Source organism: Oryx dammah, unplaced genomic scaffold, assembly GCF_014754425.2.
Source record: "Oryx dammah isolate SB20612 unplaced genomic scaffold, SCBI_Odam_1.1 HiC_scaffold_19, whole genome shotgun sequence".
NCBI classification, from domain to species: Eukaryota; Metazoa; Chordata; class Mammalia; order Artiodactyla; family Bovidae; genus Oryx; species Oryx dammah.
Genome location: NW_024070203.1, coordinates 7,424,250 through 7,437,283, shown reverse-complemented (window position 1 = coordinate 7,437,283; position 13,034 = coordinate 7,424,250).

The window sequence follows — 13,034 nt, the reverse complement described above, 5'->3', positions numbered from 1 at the left end:
AATAAAATAAATTGTTTATATATATATAAATGATTATATATATAAGATTCTTGTCTGGAGAATCCCATGGACAGAGGAGCCTGGTGGGCTATATAGCCCATGGGGTCACAGAGTCAAACATGACAAAGTGACTCACACATACATACAGAGTGGCTCTAAAATCAAATCAAATCATTCCTTGAATTTAAATTTCAACTCCAATTTTACTGGCTATGCAATTGCCAGAAACTTAGTTATGTGTCTCTGTACCTGTTTCTCATCTTTTTTTCACAACTATTTTGGTTGAGATATAATTCACATATAAAATTATGCAAATCTGAGGTATACAACTTTTTGATGTGATACATTTATATATCACATTATAATTACCATGTCATATCACATCATCATCATCTTTTTCTGTAGCGGAAACAACTAAGATCTAGTCTTTTAATAACTTTAAAGTTTATGATGCAGTATTGCTGTCTTCTATATAAACACTGTAGTGTTTCTTCCTCAGTCATATCTGACTCTTAGGGACCCCAAGGACTCTAGACAGCCAGGCTCCTCTATCTTGGAATTTTCCAGGCAAGAATATTGGAGTGGGCAGCCATTCCTTTCTCTACCGTACATTATATCTCCAGGAATTATTTATCTACTCATCAAAAGCTTGTAACCTTATACAACATGTCCCCAATTTTCCCATCCTCCAGCTCTTGAGAGCCATCTTTCTATTCTCTGTTCCTGTGAGTTCACTTTAGATTCCACATATATTGTATGGTCTTATACATTACTTAGCTTTCTCTGTCTGACTTATCTCATTTAGCATAATGCCTTGAAGGATTGTTACTTTGTTGAAAAAGAGGTTTTTCTTTTTTCTCAGGGCTGAATAATTCATATATATATATACACAAACACACACAACTTTTTATCCACTGATAAATATTTAGGCCATTTAAATATTTGGCTATTGTGCATATAGCCAGAAGCAAGATAGGTGGATAATCTATTTGTTCTCTTTTCAATTTGAGGGGGAAAGTAAATACTGTTTTTCATAGTTAGTAAGCCAATTTGGAGCTTCCCTGTTGGTTCAGTGGGAAAGAACCCAGCTGCCAATGCAGGAGACATGGATTCAATCCATGGGTCAGGAAGATGCCCTCTAGTAAGAAGGGGCAACTTGCTCCAGTATTCTTGTGTAGGAAATACCAAGGACAGAGGAGCCTGGTCAACTATAGGCCATGGAGTCACAAAAGTGTCAGATATAATTTAGCAACTAAACAACAAAACCAATTAGACTTCCCACTGACAGATACAATGATTTTCTTTTCTCCACATCCTCATCAAACTCATCTCCTGACTTTTTAATCGTAACCATTCTCACAGGTGTGAGATAATATTTCTTGTAGTTTTAATTAGCATTTTCCTGAGTAACATTAATGTTGAGCATCTTTTCAAAAACTTATTAGCTAGCTGGATATCTCTTTGGAAAAATGCCTATTTGGTTAATTTGCCTCCCTCTTTAACTAGATGTGTCGTGGTTGTTATTGAGTTGTATGAGTTTTTGATAGATTTTGTATGTTAACCCTTTATCTGGCATATGGTTTTAAATATTTTCTTCCATTTTATACATTGTCGTTTTATTTTTACTGTTTATTTTTTCCTGTACAAAAGTATTTTAGTTAGATGTAGTCCCACTTAATGATTTTTGCTTTTTTTTTTTGCTTGTGCTTTTGGTGACTGATTGCAAAAAAAAAAAAAAAAGAAAGAAAACAATTACTGAGACCCAAATCAAGGAATTTCTTCCCTTTATTTTCATCTGGGAATCTTACCCTATTAGGTAAAAATGTTTAAGCCTTTAATCCACTTTGAGTTAATTTCTTTGAGTGGTTTAAGAAAAGGTTCTATTTAATTTCTCTGTAAGTGGTCATCCAGTTTTCTCCATACCATTTGTTGAAGAGACTTTTTCCCATTGAATGTTCTTGTCTTGTTTTTCAAATATTAGTCAATCATCAGTGATGAGAGCAGGGGAGAGCATTTCTGGGCTTTCTATTCTGTTCCATTGGTCTGAAGTGTCTGTGTTTTTTTTTTTTTTTTTTTAGTTGAGTTTTATTTATTTCATTTTAGTCTGTGCTGGGTTTTTGTTGCTGTGCAGGCTTTCTCTAGTTGCAGAGATGAAGGAGTACTCTTGTTTCTGGTGCAAGGGCTTCTCATTGTGGTGGCTTCTCTTGTTGTGGAGCATGGGCTCCAGTGCAAGTGGACTTCAGTAGCTGCAGCACATGGACTCAGTAGTGGAGGCTCCTGGGCTTTAAAGCACAGGCTCAATAGTTGTGGTACATGGGCTTAGCTGTGCTGTGGCATGTGATATCCTCCCAGATCAGGGATCAAACCCAGGTCTCCTGCATTGGCAGTTAGATTCTTTACCATTAAGCCACTAGGGAAGTCCTATGTGTCTGTTTTTTATATCAGTACTATATTGTTTAATTACTAAAGCTTTATAGTAAAGTTTGAAATCAAGAAATGCAATATCTCTAATTTTCTCCTTCTTTCTCAGTGTTGCTTTGGCTATCTGGGATCTCTTAGAGTTCCAAACAAATTTTAGGATCATTTTCTATTTCTGAAAAAAAAAAATGTGATTGAAATGTTTACAGGATTACATTGAATCTAGAAAAGTCTTTGGGTAGTGCAGAAATGTTACTAATATTAATTTTTCTGATCTGTGAACATGAAATATCTTTCTGTTCAGTTGATATTTCTCACTTTCTTTCATCAATATCTTGCCATTTTCACCTCCTTGCTTAAATTTATTCCAAAAACTGTTTTTGTTTTTGATGAATTTTTGAATCAGGTTAGTTTATTTATTTATTTATTTTTCAGAAGTTGTGGTAGTCTGTAGAAACACAACTAATTTCTCTGTTGATTTAATATCCTGCAACTTTGCTGATTTTTTTTTTTTAATCAGAGTCAATAGTAATTTTGGTTTACTATTTAGGATTTTCTATATATAAGACCCTATAATCTGCAAATAATGACAATTTTACTTTTTTTTTCTTCTCAAATTTGGTTGCATTTTATTTCTTTGTATTGTCTAACTGCTCCAGCTAGAACTTCCAGTAGTATGTTGAATAACAGTGATGAGAGTAGGCCTCTTTGTCTTATTCCTGAGCTTAGATGAAAGCTTTCACTTTCTTACCATTGAGTAATATGTTAAGTGTGAATTTGTCATATATAGTCTTTATTATGTTGATTTATGTTCCTTTTATACACATCTACTGAGAGGATTTTTTGCATTTCATGGAAAAATATGTTTTCATGATCTTTTTTTTTTTTTTTTTTGCTTCTGTTAAGATTATCATGTGATTTTTATTTTTCACTGTATTAAAGTGGTATGTCACATTTATTAGCTTGCATATATTGATGCTTATTTGAATCCAAGGTATTAATTTCACTTGGCCACAGTGTATAATCCTTATAACATGTTGGATTTTTCATAGTTTGATGAAAAATTTTGCATCTCTATTCATTTGAGAGATTGGTCTCTAGTTTCACTTTATTTTTCTTTCTTTCTTTTTTTTTTTTCCTTAAATGTTTGACTGCATTCTCTCTTCTTTAATTTTTTTGGAAAAAATGTTTCAAAGGATTCTCATTAAGTCTTCTTTAAATGTTTGGTAGAGGTTGACAGATAAGTCATCTGGTTCTGGAACTTTCTGTGGTGGGATTTTTGATTCCCAGTTCAACTTTCTTTCTCATTGGAAACATGTCTCTCTCTTTCTCTCTCTTTTTTTAATTCAACATTTACTCTTTCACATTAAATTTCTATCCCATAACATTAACATATCTGTGGTACAGTGTCAAATCTCTTGATTTAGAATTCCACAATAAAATATCTCACAGTTTACTTATAATATGACTTAGAAAGGTACTTCTTGGTGTGTATGACACCATTTATATAGTTGAGCAATTGATCAATTGAATGCAATGATTCAATTTAAAGATGAACTTGACTCAATTTCAGTGTTCACTTTTAGCAATTTAATTAACCATATTTGATTTTATTAATTTTTTAAATTAAAGGATAATTTCTTTACAGAATTTTGTTGTTTTCTGTCAAACTTCAACATAAATTAGCCATAGGTATACATATATCTTCTCTCTTTTGAACTTCCCTCCCATCTTCCTCCCCATTCTGCCCCTCCAGCTTGATACAGAGCCCCTGTATGAGTTCCATAGCCATACAGAAAATTCCTATTGGCTATCTATTTTATATATGGTAAGTTTCCATGTTACTCTTTCCATACATCTTACCATCTCCTCCCCTCTCCCCATGTACATAAGTCTACTCTCTATGTCTGTTTTTCCATTGCTGCCCTGTAAATAAATTCTTCAGTACCATTTCTATAGATTCCACATATATGCATTAGAATATGTTATTCATCTTTCTATTTCTGATGTATTTAATCTGTATAATAGGTTCTAGGTTCATCCACCTCATTAAAGTTGACTTAAAGGAATTCCTTTTCATGGCTGAGTAATATTCCATAGTGTATATGTACCACAACTTATTTATCCATTCATCCATGGACATCTAAGTTGCTTCCACGTGCTAGCTATTGTAAATAGTGCTACAACGAACAAAGGGATACATGTGTCTCTTTCAGTTTTGGTTTCCTCAAGGTATACACTTAGGAGTGGGATTGTTGGGTCATATGGTGGTTTCTCACATGCTAGTAAAGTAATGCTCAAAATTCTCCAAGCCAGGCTTCAGCAATACATGAACCACGAACTTCCTGATGTTCAAGCTGGTTTTAGAAAAGGCAGAGGAACCAGAGATCAAATTGCCAACATCCGCTGGATCATGGAAAAAGCAAGAGAGTTCCAGAAAAACATCTATTTCTGCTTTATTGACTATGCTAAAGCCTTTGACTGTGTGGATCACAATAAACTGTGGAAAATTCTGAAAGAGATGGGAATACCAGAACATCCAACCTGCCTCTTGAGAAATCTGTATGCAGGTTAGGAAGCAACAGTTAGAACTGGACATAGAACAACAGACTGGTTCCAAATAGGAAAAGGAGTACATCAAGGCTGTATATTCTCACCCTGCTTATATAACTTATATGCAGAGTACATCATGAGAAACGCTGGACTGGAAGAAACACAAGCTGGAATCAAGATTGCTGGGAGAAATATCAATAACCTCAGATATGCAGATGACAGCACCCTTATGGCAGAAAGTGAAGAGGAGCTTAAAAGCCTCTTGATGAAAGTGAAAGAGGAGAGCGAAAAAGTTGGCTTAAAGCTCAACATTCAGAAAACGAAGATCATGGCATGCGGTCCCATCACTTCATGGGAAATAGATGGGGAAACAGTGGAAACAGTGTCAGACTTTATTTTGGGGGGCTCCAAAATCACTGCAGATGGTGACTGCAGCCATGAAATTAAAAGATGCTTACTCCTTGGAAGGAAATTTATGATCAACACAGACAGTATATTCAAAATCACAGACATTATTTTTCTGACTAAGGTCCGTCTAGTCAAGGCTATGGTTTTCCCTGTGGTCATGTATGGATGTGAGAGTTGGACTGTGATGAAGGCTGAGCGCTGAAGAATTGATGCTTGTGAACTGTGGTGTTGGAGACTCTTGAGAATCCCTTGGACTGCAAGGAGATCTAACCTGTCCATTCTGAAGGAGATCAACCCTGGGATTTCTTTGGAAGGAATGATGCTAAAGCTGAAACTCCAGTATTTTGGCCATCTCATGTGAAGAGTTGACTCATTGAAAAAGACTTTGATGCTGAGAAGGATTGGGGGCAGGAGGAGAAAGGGACGACAGAGGATGAGATGGCTGGCTGTCATCACTGACTCAATGGACGTGAGTCTGAGTGAACTCCGGGAGATGGTGATGGACAGGGAAGCCTGTGGTGCTGCGATTCATGGGGTAGCAAAGAGTCAGACACGACTGAACGACTGAACTGAACTGATGGTGGTTTTATTCCTGGTTTTTTAAGGAATCTCCTTACCATATTATATAGTGACTATGTCAATTTACATTCCTACCAACAGTGCAAGTGCATTCCCTTGAACCATGTCTCTTTAATATCCTTTGATATTCTTATCTAACTCTTTCCTGGTCTCCTTCCACCTCATAGAGACAGAGAATCCAATTCAGTACTCTGGATACTGCTGGAAAGAAGCTGGATACTCCAGCTAAATCTCAAACCAGTTGGGTGGTGGGGCACTTATTCACTGTTCCTCTTCCCTGTAGGAAATGTCACTACTCTCTGATAGTTCAACCACATGCAGTGTTGCCTTGGAGAAGGGCCAACACTGCAAAGTTTTGATTCTTTCCACTGTGCTATAACTTGTATTTTTTTCTTTCTTTTATTCCAATATCTTCCTAAAGGCTGCACTTTTACAGTTTCTCTCTGGTCTTTGTGCATATCCTTTCCAGGTTGCTTTCCAATTATTCTGAAGACAGAGATTTGGGCAGATTTGGTTCTCCATTGATTTCACCACCTGAAGAAAGGTTTATGTGCTCAATACCAGATACACAGGTGTAAGGTTACTCTCAGGCCCCTTGGTATATGGTGCTGGATCCCATAATTCCCACAAAGGCACTTTGCTTCATGGAACTAAAAGGAGAAATGTCTTCAGCCACCACAATAATGACTTCACTCCATATGTATCATCACTTAAATAGAATCAATGAATAACATTCACTAGATAGAACTTTAGTGAAGATTCAACAAATTAATTAATGTAAAGCTCCAACATAAGATTTTACAAATAGTAGACTATCAGTTAACATTAATTATTTTATTAATAATTACTTTTCTTGGTAATAGTAAGATATTTATTCTGATAATTTTAAAATAACCTGCTAAACTCATCCATTTGTTTCCAGTAAACTTGCATAAAATTTTATGACTATCAGAGTAGAGTCATAGACCACTTATATACTTTTTATTTTAGTTTATTTTTTAAAATATAAACCCTAGTTTCAACAGAAAAAAAAGTGTTAATATGAAATTAAAGTGTGGCATGTAATTTTAATTATGATGCAATTTTGAAGGATAATCTTTTTCTATATTATTTGTCCTAAATTTGTCAATGCTTCATAATATAAAGAGTATATCTTTAACTAAAAATATTGCTTCTATTCTGCATCTTGTCATGTTTCCTGTGATGAACTTTCTGAATAGCTCAGTTATTTTCCAAATTTATTTTATCTAAAAATCATAGCCTCTAGAGCTCATCTTAACTCTTTTTCCTTAGTATTTTTTATTTGGTATACATTTTTGGTGACTGTTCATAGCTATAGTTTTATGGTGTTTATTATCATGAAAATAGGCCTTATGAGATAAGCAAAGTGAAATAAAATTTAGAAGTGACTTTTACTCTGTTAGGAGAAACTAGAAGCAAAATTATTTCCACAGTCCTTTAAAGAAACAATAAACCTCCTCACATGCATGATACAAACTTTACACAAATTTGTTAAAATAAAATTCAGATTTGTGTGGCCTTTTATATGTGTACAAAAATCACATTTAAAAACATACACTTCCATACAAACACAAACTAAAAAATTTACCTCTAGTAAACTTCCATAAAAATGTATTCCAAAGAATGAGTATTTTCATGCAGAAAGAAAGTAATCCCAAGTAAAATTACCTTAAAACAGGAATGGAAAAGTAAATGTCTGGGCAAATTAAAGTGAACACTGCTGTACATGTAATAGTAAGAATATCATTATATGATATACAAAAATGTATGTATACATAAAATATTACAAAAATCCACTAAAATTGAGTATGAAAATAAAATTAAGTTGTTGTAAGCTCATTAATTTGTCCACAAAATATAAAAATACTAATACTTAATAGAATCCAAGAAGTCAAACATACCTGGTATAATCCATATAATATCAAGGAGCCTGTGTTCTTTGGAAGGAATGATGCTGAAGCTGAAACTCCAGTACTTTGGCCACCTCATGCGAAGAGTTGACTCATTGGAAAAGACTCTGATGCTGAGAGGAATTGGAGGCAGGAGGAGAAGGGGACGACCAAGGATGAGATGGCTGGATGGCATCACTGACTCGATGGTCATGAGTCTGAGTGAACTCTGGGGGTTGGTGACAGACAGGGAGGCCTGGAGTCACAAAGAGTCAGACACGACTGAGTGACTGAACTGAACTGAGCTGAATAAAAGAATATGCAAATAGCAAGATTAATATAGAAATATTAGAGTATCTTGAGTAGGAAAAATAAATAAATAAATGCCCCAAAATTAGAAACATGGAACACTACCTTGTAGATTTATCAATTATATTATTAAATATAAATAAACTAAATAATTCAATTATGAGATTGTGTCAACAAACTAAATTTTAAAAGAAAGTGACCAATAACCAAGTAGTATCTAGGACCTTGAAATCTATAACTGCAAGGAAATGATTCTACCAAAAACCTGAATAAGCTTGGAAGTAGGTTATTTCTTTGTTGATTCTTCAATTTAGTATATATCTCAGCCAAAAATCTTGACAATAGTCTAGTCAGTTTTAAGTAGATAAATCAGGTGAGCATGTCTAGACTACTGAGCATGTCCAGACTGAGCTACTCAGATTTGTCAGGCATCAATAGAAAACTGCATAGATACTAGAAAACAAAATCCTTGAATTTAAGAATTCAGGAAGATTGAAAACAAAACCTGGAACAATACATATAAATGAATATCAACTTCCAAAATCACTGTACCAAAAATACTTTATTATAGGAAGGGTAAAATTTGTAAAGGAATATTTCATAATGTAAAAGGGGTCTTTCCAATGAATGATGTGATGGTCAAATTTTTGTATGTAATAACAGCACCTCAAAAATATATGCAGAAGAGACTGCTGCTGCTGCTGCTGCTGCTAAGTTGCTTCAGTCGTATACGACTCTGTGCGACCCCATAGACGGCAGCCCACGAGGCTCCCCTGTCCCTGGGACTCTCTAGGCAAGAACACTGGAGTGGGTTGCTATTTCCTTCTCCAATGCATGAAAGTGAAAAGTGAAAGTGAAGTCGCACAGTCATGTCTGACTCTTAGCAACCCCATGGACTGCAGCCCACCAGATTCCTCTACCCATGGGATTTTCCAGACAAGAGTGCTGGAGTGGGGTGCCATTGCCTTCTCTGCAGAAGAGACTACATATTATTAAATTCAACAACCATAGAGAGCAATATTTAAGAGTTATTTCAGTTATACAATAAAGAAATGTTCATAGAAATATTCAAGATTTTGAAAGCCAATGAATAAATGCAACATCAATGCCATATGTAGAACACTGAATGCAACAGCTTCATAAGCAAACTGCATGTTTTCAAATGTATGTGTGGTCCAAAATTAAAAACATGTTGATTACTAACATTACCTCTCAACTTGTTTCAAATGATTGAAATTTTATACACTGGTACATATATTTAATATATTAAAATAATTATAAAATTCTCAAGGTGAATATCCCCCAATTTTTTATATTAATTGAAACATTTGCAAAGAACTTATGAGTCAATAAAAAAAACAATAAAATTTAAAAATATTTTGAATGAAGATATAATAAAATATAGCATACCAAAACTCATGGAATGCAGAAAAGCCTATTATTAGAATAAAACTTCTATTCTCTAATGAATATACTACAAAAAGGAAAATGTGAAATACATTAATATATGTACAATTTGAAGAAGCTGGAAAATAATCCCTAAAATATAATAAATAGTATAGAAACACAGAAAAAATTAAGAAATTTAAAGAAACTAAACGTCGATTAATTGAATATATGAATATAAATACATGTATGTGTTTTTGTGTGTATGCACTCCAACAATGGCTACTGAAGAAAAAACTGAGTATACTAATAATGCATTATAAATTTAAAAAAAATTAAAAGGAATATTTTGCATGCACTGAATATTTAGTATTTAAGACAAGATAAACAAAATTATGTCAGATGAAATGGACAAATCCCTTGACAAAACAAACTGACAAAAATCAAATTAAAAATAAATGAAATCTGAATGTTCTTATAAATATTAAGCAGATTTTTACTAAGAAGAACTTCAACCCAAGAAAACATCAGATATTTGCAACATGATATGTCAAAATAAACTCAACATTGTTCCAGAAATTTATTATACATAATATTAGAGACCTTTTAGAAAAGCTAAACAGTATATTAGGGATTCCCTGGTGGCTTAGACAGTAAAGACTTCACCTGAAGTGCGGAAGTCCTGGGTTCGATCCCTGGGTTGGGAAGGTCCGTGGTAAAGGAAATAGCAACCCCCTCCAGTTTTCTTGCCTAAGGAATCTCCATGGACAGTAGAGCTGGTGGGCAACAGTCCATGAGGTCACAAAGAGTTGGACACAACTGAGCAATTAAGCACATACAGTGTATTAACAGAATAAAAACAAAAAATCATAATCATCATATAGAGAAAAAGCATTGAATAAATGTCAATGCACCACTCATGGTTTATGAAAGAAAATTATATTAAAAAATTTATCATTAGTATGATAAAATATATATGTATGTAAAAGGCATCTCCAAGGGAAAAGTAAAAACCTTAAAATCCATAATACTAAATGATACTGACAATAACAACTTCTTCCAAAAACAAAAGAGAAGACTCTACACGTGGACATCAATAGATGGTCAATACTGAAAACAGATTAATTATATTTTTTGCAGCCAAAGATGGAGAAGATCTGTACAGTCAGCAGAAACAAGTCCAAGAGCTGACTGTGCATCAGATCATGAACTCCTTATTGCAAAATTCAGAATTAAATTGAAGAAAGTAAGAAAACCACTAGACTGTTAAGGTATGAAGTAAATCAAATCCCTTATGATTATACATTGGAGGTGACAATGAGATTCAAGGGAATAGATCTGATAGAGAGAGTGTCTGAAAAACTATGGACAGAGGTCCATGACACTGTAGAGAAGGCAGTGATTAAGACCAACCCCAAGAAAAATAAATGCAAAAAGGCAGAATGGCTGTCTGAGGAGGCCTTACAAATAGCTGAGGAAAAAAAAAAGAAGACGAACTGAAATTAAAAAAAAAAAAAAAAAAGAAGCTAAATGTAAAGGAGAAAAGTAAAAGATATACCCATTTGAATGCAGAGTTCCAAAGAATAGCAAGGAGAGATAAGAAAGCCGTCCTCAGTGGTCAACGCGAAGAAATAAGAGAAAACAATAGAATGGGAAAGACTAGAGGTCTCTTTAGGAAATTAGAGACACTTAAGGACATTTCATGAAAAGATGGGCAAAACGAAGGACAGAAATGACATGGACCTAACAGGAACAAAAGATATTAAAAAGAGGCAGCAAGAATACACCTACAGAACTCTACAAAAAAGTTCTTAATGACCCAGATAACTACAAGAGTGTGATCACTCACTTAGAGCCAGACATCCAGGAGTGCAAATCCAAGTGGGCCTTAGGAAGCAACACTACGAATAAAGCTACAGGAGGTAATGGAATTTCAGTTGAGCTGCTTCAAATCCTAAAAGAAGATTCTGTTAAAGTAAATTTGGAAACTCAGCTGTGGCCGTAGGATTGAAAAAGGTCAATTTTCATTCCAATCTCAAAGAAAGGCAATGCCACAGAATGTTTAAATTACCACACAATTGCACTCATCTCACACACTAGCAAACAAATGGTCAAAATTCCCCAAGTTAGGCTTCAGCAGTTTGTGAACTGAGAGTTTCCAGATATTCAAGCTTTATTTATAAAAGACAGAGGAACCAGATATCAAATTGCCAATATCCACTGGATCATCAAAAAATCAGGAGAGTTCCGGAAAAAAACATCTCCTTCTCCTTTATTGACTATGCCAAAGCCTTTGACCGTGTGGATTTTAACAAACTGTGGAAATTCAGTCAAGCTATGGGAATACATAACCTGCCTCCTAAGAAATCTGTGTGCAGATCACGAAGCAACAGTTAGAACTGAACATGAAACAACCGACTGATTCTAAATCAAGGAAGGAGTATGTCAAGGCTGTATAATGTCATCCTGATTATTTAACTTATATGCAGAGTGAAGTGAAGTGAGCTCGTTCACTCATGTACGACTCTTTGCGACTCCATGGATTGTAGCCGACCAGGCTCTTCCATCCATGGGATTCTCCAGGCAATAATACTGGAGTGGGTTGCCATTTTTTTCTCCAGGGGAACTTCCCAACCCAGGGATCGAATCCGTGTCTCCCACATTGCAGGCAAGCGATTTACCCTCTAAGCCCCTGGGGAAGCCATCATGCTAAATGTCAGACTGGATGAAACACAAGCTGGAATCAAGATTGCTGGGAGAAATATCAATAACCTCAGATGTGCAGATGACACCACCCTTATTGCAGAAAGCCAAGAGGAACTAAAGAGCCTCTTGATGAAATTGAAAGAGGAGAGTGAAATAGCTGGCTTAAAACTCAACAGTGAAAAAACTAAGATCTCAGCATCCAGCTCCATCATTTCATGGCAAATATATGGGGAAACAATGGAAACAGTGACAGACTTTATTTTCGTGGGCTCCAGAATCATGGCAGATGGTGACTGCAGCCATGAAATTAAATGACACTTGCTTCTTAGAAGCAAAGGCATGACAAGCCTAAACAGCATATTAAAAAGCAGAGACATGACTTAACCAAGAAACATCCATCTAGTCAAAGCTGTGTTTTTGCCTATACTCATTTATAGATGTGAGTTGGATCACAAAGAAAACTGACTGAGGCCAAAGAATCAATGCTTTTAAACTGGGTTATTGAAGACGACTCTTGAGAATCCCTTGGACTGCAAGGAGATCCAACCAGTAATTACTAAAGGGAATCTGCTCTGAATATTCATTTGAAGGACTGATCTTGAAGCTGAAGGTCCAATACCTGATGTGAAGAACTGATGCATTGGGAAATGACCCCTCATGCTGGGAAAGACTGAAGGCAGGAGGAGAAGGGGATGACAGAGGATGAGATGGTTGGATGGCATCACTAACTTGATGGATATGACTTTGAGTAAGCTCCAGGTGTAG